Consider the following 8,851-nt stretch of genomic DNA (forward strand, 5'->3'; position numbering starts at 1 on the left):
GCGAAGTTCAATACAGAGTAAGGTAAGAACCATTTCTATATGTCTCTTATAGCTATCTCGAAGTAAACAACTTTGTCTATGCAACCAATATGGCGACAGTGATGGGTTTTATAAAAAAGAACTTAGAAATCAAATGGAGCAATTAGAAAAACAATTCGCGGGGTTGGGTCAGAACAAAGAAAATAAAGGGCAAGAAACAGGTCAAAAGTCCTCAGAAAAAGAACAGATTAAACAAAATACTTTTGAAACATATCATGATGCTAGGCCGTATGAAACTCGTGAACCTCGACACCGAGTCCCAGATCAGGATGATGATAAAGATTTTTTCATTGGTCAAGTTAAAGCTATAACAGCCGCACTCTCAGTGCCCCTATCTTCTGTGATAACTCCTTTTGAGGGAGATGCTCAAAAATTTAAACAGTGGATAAAGGAAGTTGAAAAGTACAGTGTTATGTCTGGGAAACAAGGTCATGAGATCCCCATGCTTGCATACATAACGAGTAAGGGTTCAGTTGGGGATTATATTAAAAGGTATTTAGATGAAACAGATGCGTCTGAAGAAATCCCATCTTGGAACGATCTTAAGGAATCCCTTAAAAATAGATTTGCAGAAATAACAGACCCCCAACACGCGTTAGCAGTAATGCGTAAGACTCGACAAAATTCAAATGAAAGTGTTCAGTTGTTCGCCGAGAGACTATTGCAAATCGCGGAAGACGCCTACAGTAATGACAGACTAAAAGATCCTTTGATACAACAACAGTTAGTAGATATCTTTTGTGACGGGTTGACATTCGACTACCTCAGAATGAAAATTTTGCGAGAAAACCCTAAAGACTTAGAATTCGCAATTCAAATAGCAATGCGAGAACAAAATCTGAGACAGAGGCTAGCGATCAGAGGGTCAAATATGACAGAAATTGTACAAAGTAATGACAACAGACGAACTCTTTCAAATGTTGATACTACTCTTCCCTTATTAAAGGATAGAGCAGATAATCTTACCTCAGTAGAAACAAGGCATGTAGAACCAATGGAAATTGACCATGCGCGTAATAGTAGGTGTTTTAAATGCAAACAGACGGGTCATAGGGCTCGATTTTGTACTCAAAATAAACCCCAAGTCAGGTCCAGTCCTCAAATAAATAAACGACCCAGTCAAAACAAACCCGTCCATAATATAGAGCAGAAACCCCGTTCGCCTGTGGAATGTTGGAATTGTGGTAAAGTAGGTCATGTGCGTGCAGATTGTTGGGGCTCGCATATGTATCAAAGAGCGTAGCAAAATCGGGGCAGACCATCAAATCGTCAAGGCCGAACATATAAATCTAGCGACCGAGTAAATAGGGGATCGTCTCAAAATTTCAAATCGCGCTCTTATTTTGACAAACAAAAACAGGAAAACTAAAACGTTCTTCCTTCGTTGAAGCCCGAAGAAAGAACTTTAAACAAAGACCTACATATGAAATTAATTTTACTAACAACCCCAGTAGCTGTTTATTAAAAGTAGGTAAAAATAAATTTAGAGCTTTGGTAGATACAGGTGCAGCCGTATCTCTAATTAGTAAGAAAATGTATGATAATCTATTTCCCCGCCCCAAGTTGTTTAATAATGACATCCCCTCTTTACAAGCAGCAAATGGCAATTCTTTAATTGCGATAGGGTATGTAAATATTTCCTTTAAGATTTCAGGGTTAACTTTAGACCACAAACTTTATGTGACAAAGGGACTCAACCGAAACATGATTCTCGGTCGTGATTGGCTCAAGAAAAACAATGTTCGTTTATACTTTGATCTTGGACTCATGCGTAATGATGGCAAAGTATACGCGGAACTTAAAGAAGATTTACACATCTCAACTATTGTAAGAACTCCTAAGAAACTTATTATGAGACCAAACACGGTGACTTTATTCTATGGAAAAATAAATAACAATTTTCCTCTGGAAAAAAATGACTTGGTTGAAGTGAACAGCATAGACAATAACTGCATTATGGAAGACCCAGGACTATATTTAAAAGACGCCGTTTGTATAGTTCGGAAAGATAAGAAAGTTCCAATGATCTTCGTTAACCAAACTAACAAAAATTATAAAATTCCAAGAGGCTACATAGTAGGACGAATTACCGCATTATAACAGAAGGAAATCTCAGAAATACAAACTACTCAAGACACAAAAGAAGAAATTGATGTACCTAAAAGATTTGAACACTCAATCAAAAGACTTGTGAGCAAAAACAATGATTTATTTGCAAAGAAAGACAGTGACCTTGGAGTGACTGATACTGTTAAAATGAAGATAGAAACTGGAGATCACCACCCAATAAAGAACAGACCCCACCGTGTACCCTTAAATAAAAGACAGATAATTGACAAGGCCATACTGGAAATGATGGACGCAAAGATTATTGAGAGATCACAATCGCATTGGTCATTTCCCTTAGTAGTGGTGAAGAAAAAGGACGGATCAGACCGGATGTGCGTTGACTTCAGAAGCTTGAATAAGATAATGAAACCCGTATCATTCCCGCTACCGTTGATTGATGACATCCTCTGTTTACTAGGTAAGGCAAAATATTTCACTGCACTAGACTTAAAGAGTGGATATTGGCAAGTGAAATTAGAAGATTCAAGTAAAGAAAAAACGGCCTTTGCATGTCACAAAGGACTATTTCAATTCAACCGTATGCCATTTGGGTTGAGTAATGCACCAGCAGTTTTTCAGGAGCTGATGAACATAGTTCTTCAAGGACAAGAGGAGTTTGCAATCGCATACCTGGATGACATTCTTATATTCTCAGAGACACCGGAAGATCATCTTCGTCATATTCAAGACGTTTTCAACCGCCTAAGGAAGCATGGACTTAAAATGAAGCTAAAGAAATGTAGTTTCTTCAAGGAACAGACAGAATATCTTGGTTTCATCATTGATGAACATGGCGTTACACCTGATCCAAAGAAAGTCGAAGCTATAAGAAAGTTACCAGCGCCCACTACAGTCCGAGAAGTTCGTGGCTTTATAGGTATGTGTAGTTATTACAGGAGATTTATACCGAACTTCTCTAAGATTGCAGAACCATTGATTGACTTAACCAGAAAATATGCAAGGTTCAAATGGACACCATGTTGCCAAAAAGCGTTTAACTTTATTAAAGAAAGTTTAACGGTAGTGCCTTTACTAGCATATCCAGATACTAATAAGCCGTACATCCTGTACACTGATGCCAGCGACAATTGTATTGGAGTGTGCCTTACTCAAAAGACAGATGAGGGAGAAGATAAGCCAATATATTACTTATCCCACAAGCTGAGTAAAACTCAAGAAAAGTGGTCAACCATAGAAAAGGAGGCATTTGCAATCCATTACGCCCTTCAGAAGTTAGACCATTATTTACACGGTGCTCAGTTTACTATAAGAACAGACCATAAGCCGCTCAAGTATATCTTAGAATCTCCAATGCAAAATAAGAAAATTCAACTATGGGCATTAAGTATTGCAGGATATAACTGTAAGGTAGAGTACATAGAAGGAAGATTTAACTGCTGTGCAGATCTCTTATCCAGATTACCGACAGTCAACCTTGAGTGTGAAGAGGAAGAACAATCAGAGCATGATGAACCAGATGTTAAGGACAATTTCTTTGAAGTGAACGTACTTAACTCCAATGCCTTTTCGCCTAAGAGATTGGCCAGATGTGAAGTTAATCAACACGACGAATTGGTCAAACCCTTTATTGATCTACCACAAGATATCAACATCAAAGAAAGTCAACAACACGACGAGCAGATCAAGAAACTGAAGAATCGGTTAAGTAAAGGAACAACAACAGCAACCGAAGAAAAGAAGTTTTTGGAAATTGATTGTTTAATGTACTATCTTTCAGATGGAGACTCAGAAGGCCCAAGACTTCGCCTGTATGTACCACGTGAGTTAGAACATTTAGTAGTGCAGCAGTATCATGACGGACTCGGACATATGGGAGTAGACAAAACATATGACGTAATCAGACAAAAGTACTACATACCAAATTTGAACAAAAGGTTATACTCTTATATAGAAGGATGTGTAGTATGCCAAACGAGAAGCAATAAGAAAAATCAACCTCCACTTCAAGAGACAGATATACCACCTTTTCCAATGGCTAAAGTAGGACTTGATCTATCAGGACCATATCCAACATCCTTGTCGGGAAACAAGTACATAGTCTCTTTTATTGACATTTACTCTGGTTGGCCAGAAGCTTTTCCCGTTCCTGATAAGTCAGCTGACAACATCGTACATATTATATTGGAAGAAATATATCCAAGATATGGCTGTCCTCTTCAAATCCTCACAGACAACGGAACAGAAAATGTGAACAAGAAAGTGGAAGAAACCTTGAAAGAATTTAATATCAACCATATCAAAACATCTTATTACAGCCCTCAAGGTAATGGTAAAGTAGAAAGATTTCATAGAACTCTTCATGACGTGATGGCTAAGAAAACAACAGACAACGCTCAAACATGGGATATTCATCTTAATCAGACGTTGGCAGCCATTCGTTTCCATCCTAACGATTCGTCAAAGTTTTCTCCATATTACCTTATGTACAACAGAGATGTCGTATTACCTCTTGATACGTTAATGAAACCTCGAAGGAGATATGCAGGAGAAGATCAACACAAGATCGCCCTTCAAGAACAACATAAAACTTTCCTGCTAGTACATCGTAATATGAAGGAAGCCAAGAAGAAACAGAAAGCTCAGGCCGATAAGAAAAGCAAAGACGAAAATTTTCAGGTAGGTGACCCTGTCTACCGTAAGAACAACAGAAGACAAAATAAGTTAGACAAAAAGTGGCTACCATATTATCGAATCATTGAGCAGAAAGGACCAGTTAGTTTCGTGGTGAGAGATCAATTGACTGGATTAACCACCAAATGTCATGCACGACAATTAAGACTGGCAGACATTTCGCACTGGCCCCTGTCATCAACTACTGAAGATGGTGGAAGAACTCTAAGAAAAACTAACTATGTGGTGCCATCAGACGATGAATCGTCGTCAGAAAATGAAGACATGCAACCAGAACCATTGGAAAGAGCTATACAGTCCAAACAATGGGAAAGAGAAGGATCTTCAGACGAAGAGGATATTCCCCTAGCAGAACTTCAAAGAAGATCATGGATGATCAGCAGTATAAACACGAGAATTATCAGACCGTAGAATCAGAATCGGATGAGACCCATGAGTCAAAACAATGTGATGAAAATAGTGGTCAAGACTATGAAATACCCTTAGATAACCCAAATGTACCCTTAGATGAAAATATGGAAATAGATGAAATAGTTTCTAAAGTAGGTCTAGGCTTCAAACCAATCCCTAAACCGCGTAAATCAATCCCTAAGCCCTGTAGAGAAAATAACAAACAAGAGTATGTGTTGGCTATTATGAAGGAACTAGCCAAAATAATAAACTAAATAAGTTATATTATTGTAGACTGTAGATGTAAATAATCTTGAATAAGCTTAGCTTTGTATATATAGCACGCTTTTAAAAAGATATGACAGGATGACCCCCTGTGACATAAAAACATGTATTGAGATACACCGACTAGCAAACGCGGACTCAGCACCTCTGTTATTTGTATGCATATGCGGAGTTAAAGAGATTTAACATATACTCAAAATACATCGACTAAGTAAAGAAACTGTAAGACTACATGATTTAAGATTTTTGGTAAAAACAATCAAATTTTGCGATCGACATCTTGAGTATGGGACAATGTTGCTCAGGTTTTCATGGTTCAATCATAAAACCAAAGATATTAAAGTTTTCCTTATGAATTCACTTATGGCGGAATTGCCAGTAACTAATTTGCATCCCATGAAAATCCTCGTCTTGGGTGGGAAGCCCCTGGTTTTATGTGTGTTTAACTTTAACTTTGGCAGTAACAATAACGATAGGACTTTGTATTAAGAAACGTAAAACTATTAAAAAGTGGGGTGGTATATGCTGTAGTGGTTGCTGGACAGGTTGTCGAAAAAGGGGTAGTGACGGAGATAAGAAAGGTTCTTCCAAAGACACTGTATTTTGTTGTGAGAATCCAGAGAAAAGGACCTCTAGCGACATTATTGAACTTGAACCAATCCCGAAAGTCACTAGGATCCAAGAGAAACCCCGACGAAGCGGAAGAATCGCAACTCGCAAATAGGCCAGTAACACGGGGACAATTTCGACTAAACTAGCACAACAATTTCTTGGAGAGGAGGAAAATGAAGACTATCCATGGACCAAATACTATCGACCGGACCCAGAGCTGGCACGTAAATACCTGGAAGAGAAGGCCGCGATGTCTACGCAACAGAGGAACGCAGGAGACGCTCCGCGAGAAGTCGCCTCGCCACCCGCGCCGACCCTCTATCCACGGGTGCCGATGATGGATGAATAATTAAGCTACAGTCGCGAAGAAGTTGTGTATTCCTTATGAAAGGATTGTGAAATTTAGCGAAAATTAAAAAATGTGAAATGTGTTAAAGTAGAAATGTGCGTTATCTTGTGCTAATGTAAATCTTGTATTTGTTGATTCACTCTGGAGAAATTCAGGAAGAAACCGATGGACTCCGAACTTATGACGTTAACCTCGCCCCTAGGAAGGAAGAGATATTTTTGTGAACTTATAAGCATGCACTGACTTTGTATATATATGTGACATCAAGCTTAACCATACTTAGTATTACTTTGATGATGAATTACGATTATATTCAACTTTGGTTATTTCATCTTGGTCATTATTATCATACTTTATTCATTATTGTTTTCATGATTGTAATGCGATATAATCAAGCTATATGATTTTATGAACATGTATACATCCTGGTTATAGATTTGTTTTTGTAGATGAATGATGTTCCAAGCCGGAGGTGGAAACATGTCACTTGTTACTATCTCTTAACATAGATGTTCTGACTGGTATGTCACTAGGAAGTTCGTCTGATCAAGGGTAGATCAAGGGCGCCTTCCTATTCCGGGCGCCAGGCATGAGAAATCTCCCTTCGGGATATTTCTTTTGTTTGGGGGACGTATGTAAACAGATAGCCATGCTATGACCTTGAATTGCTAGTATTACATAATGGTCACTATGATATTTATGTGTACCTAGATGCTGCGCATTGAATGGTGTTAATGATAATTGACAGAATGAACTCTGTGACTCTTGTAGCAATGCGTAGTATTCCTAAATGATGTTATGAAACCAGGTGCATAATACGGGCATAATAATATCCAAATTGAGAGTTTAACAACATGTGAAATATTTGGCGATTCTGTGTCTGCAACGATAGCTCTAGTACTCTATATTGAGTCATGTATTGTGTATTCTATATATTAACCTTTGTAACCTTTTATGCCGTGTATGAATGAACGTATTGTGAGTAAGTGATGCCTCATATTAGGTGGGGGACTCCGAGACCCAGGACTCGGAGACTCACATCCTGCATCCAGACTCTTTGATTGGCAGTTTTGACAGTTTTGTTACTTTATTTAGAAATAAAATATTAATCTTAATTTTAAACACTAAATGCTCACTCATGATCGTCGTAAATGGGCCGAACTAGTCAGAACTGTCCATCATAAGTAAAATGTTACATATACCCATGTAAAATGATGTTGAAGAGATTTAGAGAGATTCCGCTTATAGATAGATACTGAGACTCTTGATTTGGGCTGCTATTAGCTGATGTAATTGTAACTATACGATCACGCTTAATAAAACCGCTTGAGAAAGAAATACTGGACTTGTCATCACTAAGTTTGAGCTGACCCTCAATTGGATCCGTAAGACGGAAGGCTTACAGCAGACACACATATTATTCAGAATGCTCTGGATTTTATAATTCTGGAAAGTAGAGTTATCTCCCAAGAAACATTAAAAAAAATATAATGTGTTACCTGCAAACGGCCATACAGTACTACAATGTGAGTGCAAACAGTTCTTTTAGTTATCCCCTCTCAAAGGGGATGTAGCATCGCTACTGTGCGATATACATGTCCTGACTGCAAAACATGCTTTCAATATTATGGAGATCGTCATGTGATAGACATATGCAGTTACATTGTTTAAAAAATAAGCATACATCTTCGTAGTTTTTGGATACCATGTCTTCCAAAAAACAGTAGGAATTCCGATGGGCACAAATTGGTTGACATTTTTATTTTTACATGAAGCAGAATTTATTAAAAAGCTTGAGCAAGAAAAAAAAAGTTGCTGTGGCTTTTAATTCGACATTAATATATATTGATGATGCTTCATCTATTAACAACAGGTAATTTCACCCTTGTGTTAACTAAATATACCCCAGCGAGCTTGAAATAAAAGATAACACAGATTCCGATATATCTGTTTCATATTTGGATATTTTACTAGGAAAAGACGTTAATGGTAACCTAACAACAAAATTATTAGATAAACGTGATAATTTTAATTTTTCTATCGTCAACTTCCCTTACTAATACAGCAATATACACTCATCAACTGTTTATGAGATTTATATCTCTAATCTTATTCGTTATGCAAGATCATGCTCTACATACGAACGAATTTTTAAACAAGTTGATGGAACACAAATATCGAGAAGTTTAAGTTCGATACAACGACCTTGTCAGCAAATACAATATTTTCATTAACAGACATGCTGACTGACGTTTTTCATACTTGTTAGACCATTATTTATGCACCAGACTGACTATGGTTTCTTCCGTTTTTCATGACCTTGACAATGAGCACCACAGCGGGTGGAACCGGTCGGCAGGAGGACGCTTACTCCTCTTAGGCACCTGATTCCACATCCAAATGTATTGGAGGTTC

This window comes from Magallana gigas, chromosome 8 (genome assembly GCF_963853765.1).
Source record: "Magallana gigas chromosome 8, xbMagGiga1.1, whole genome shotgun sequence".
NCBI lineage: Eukaryota > Metazoa > Mollusca > Bivalvia > Ostreida > Ostreidae > Magallana > Magallana gigas.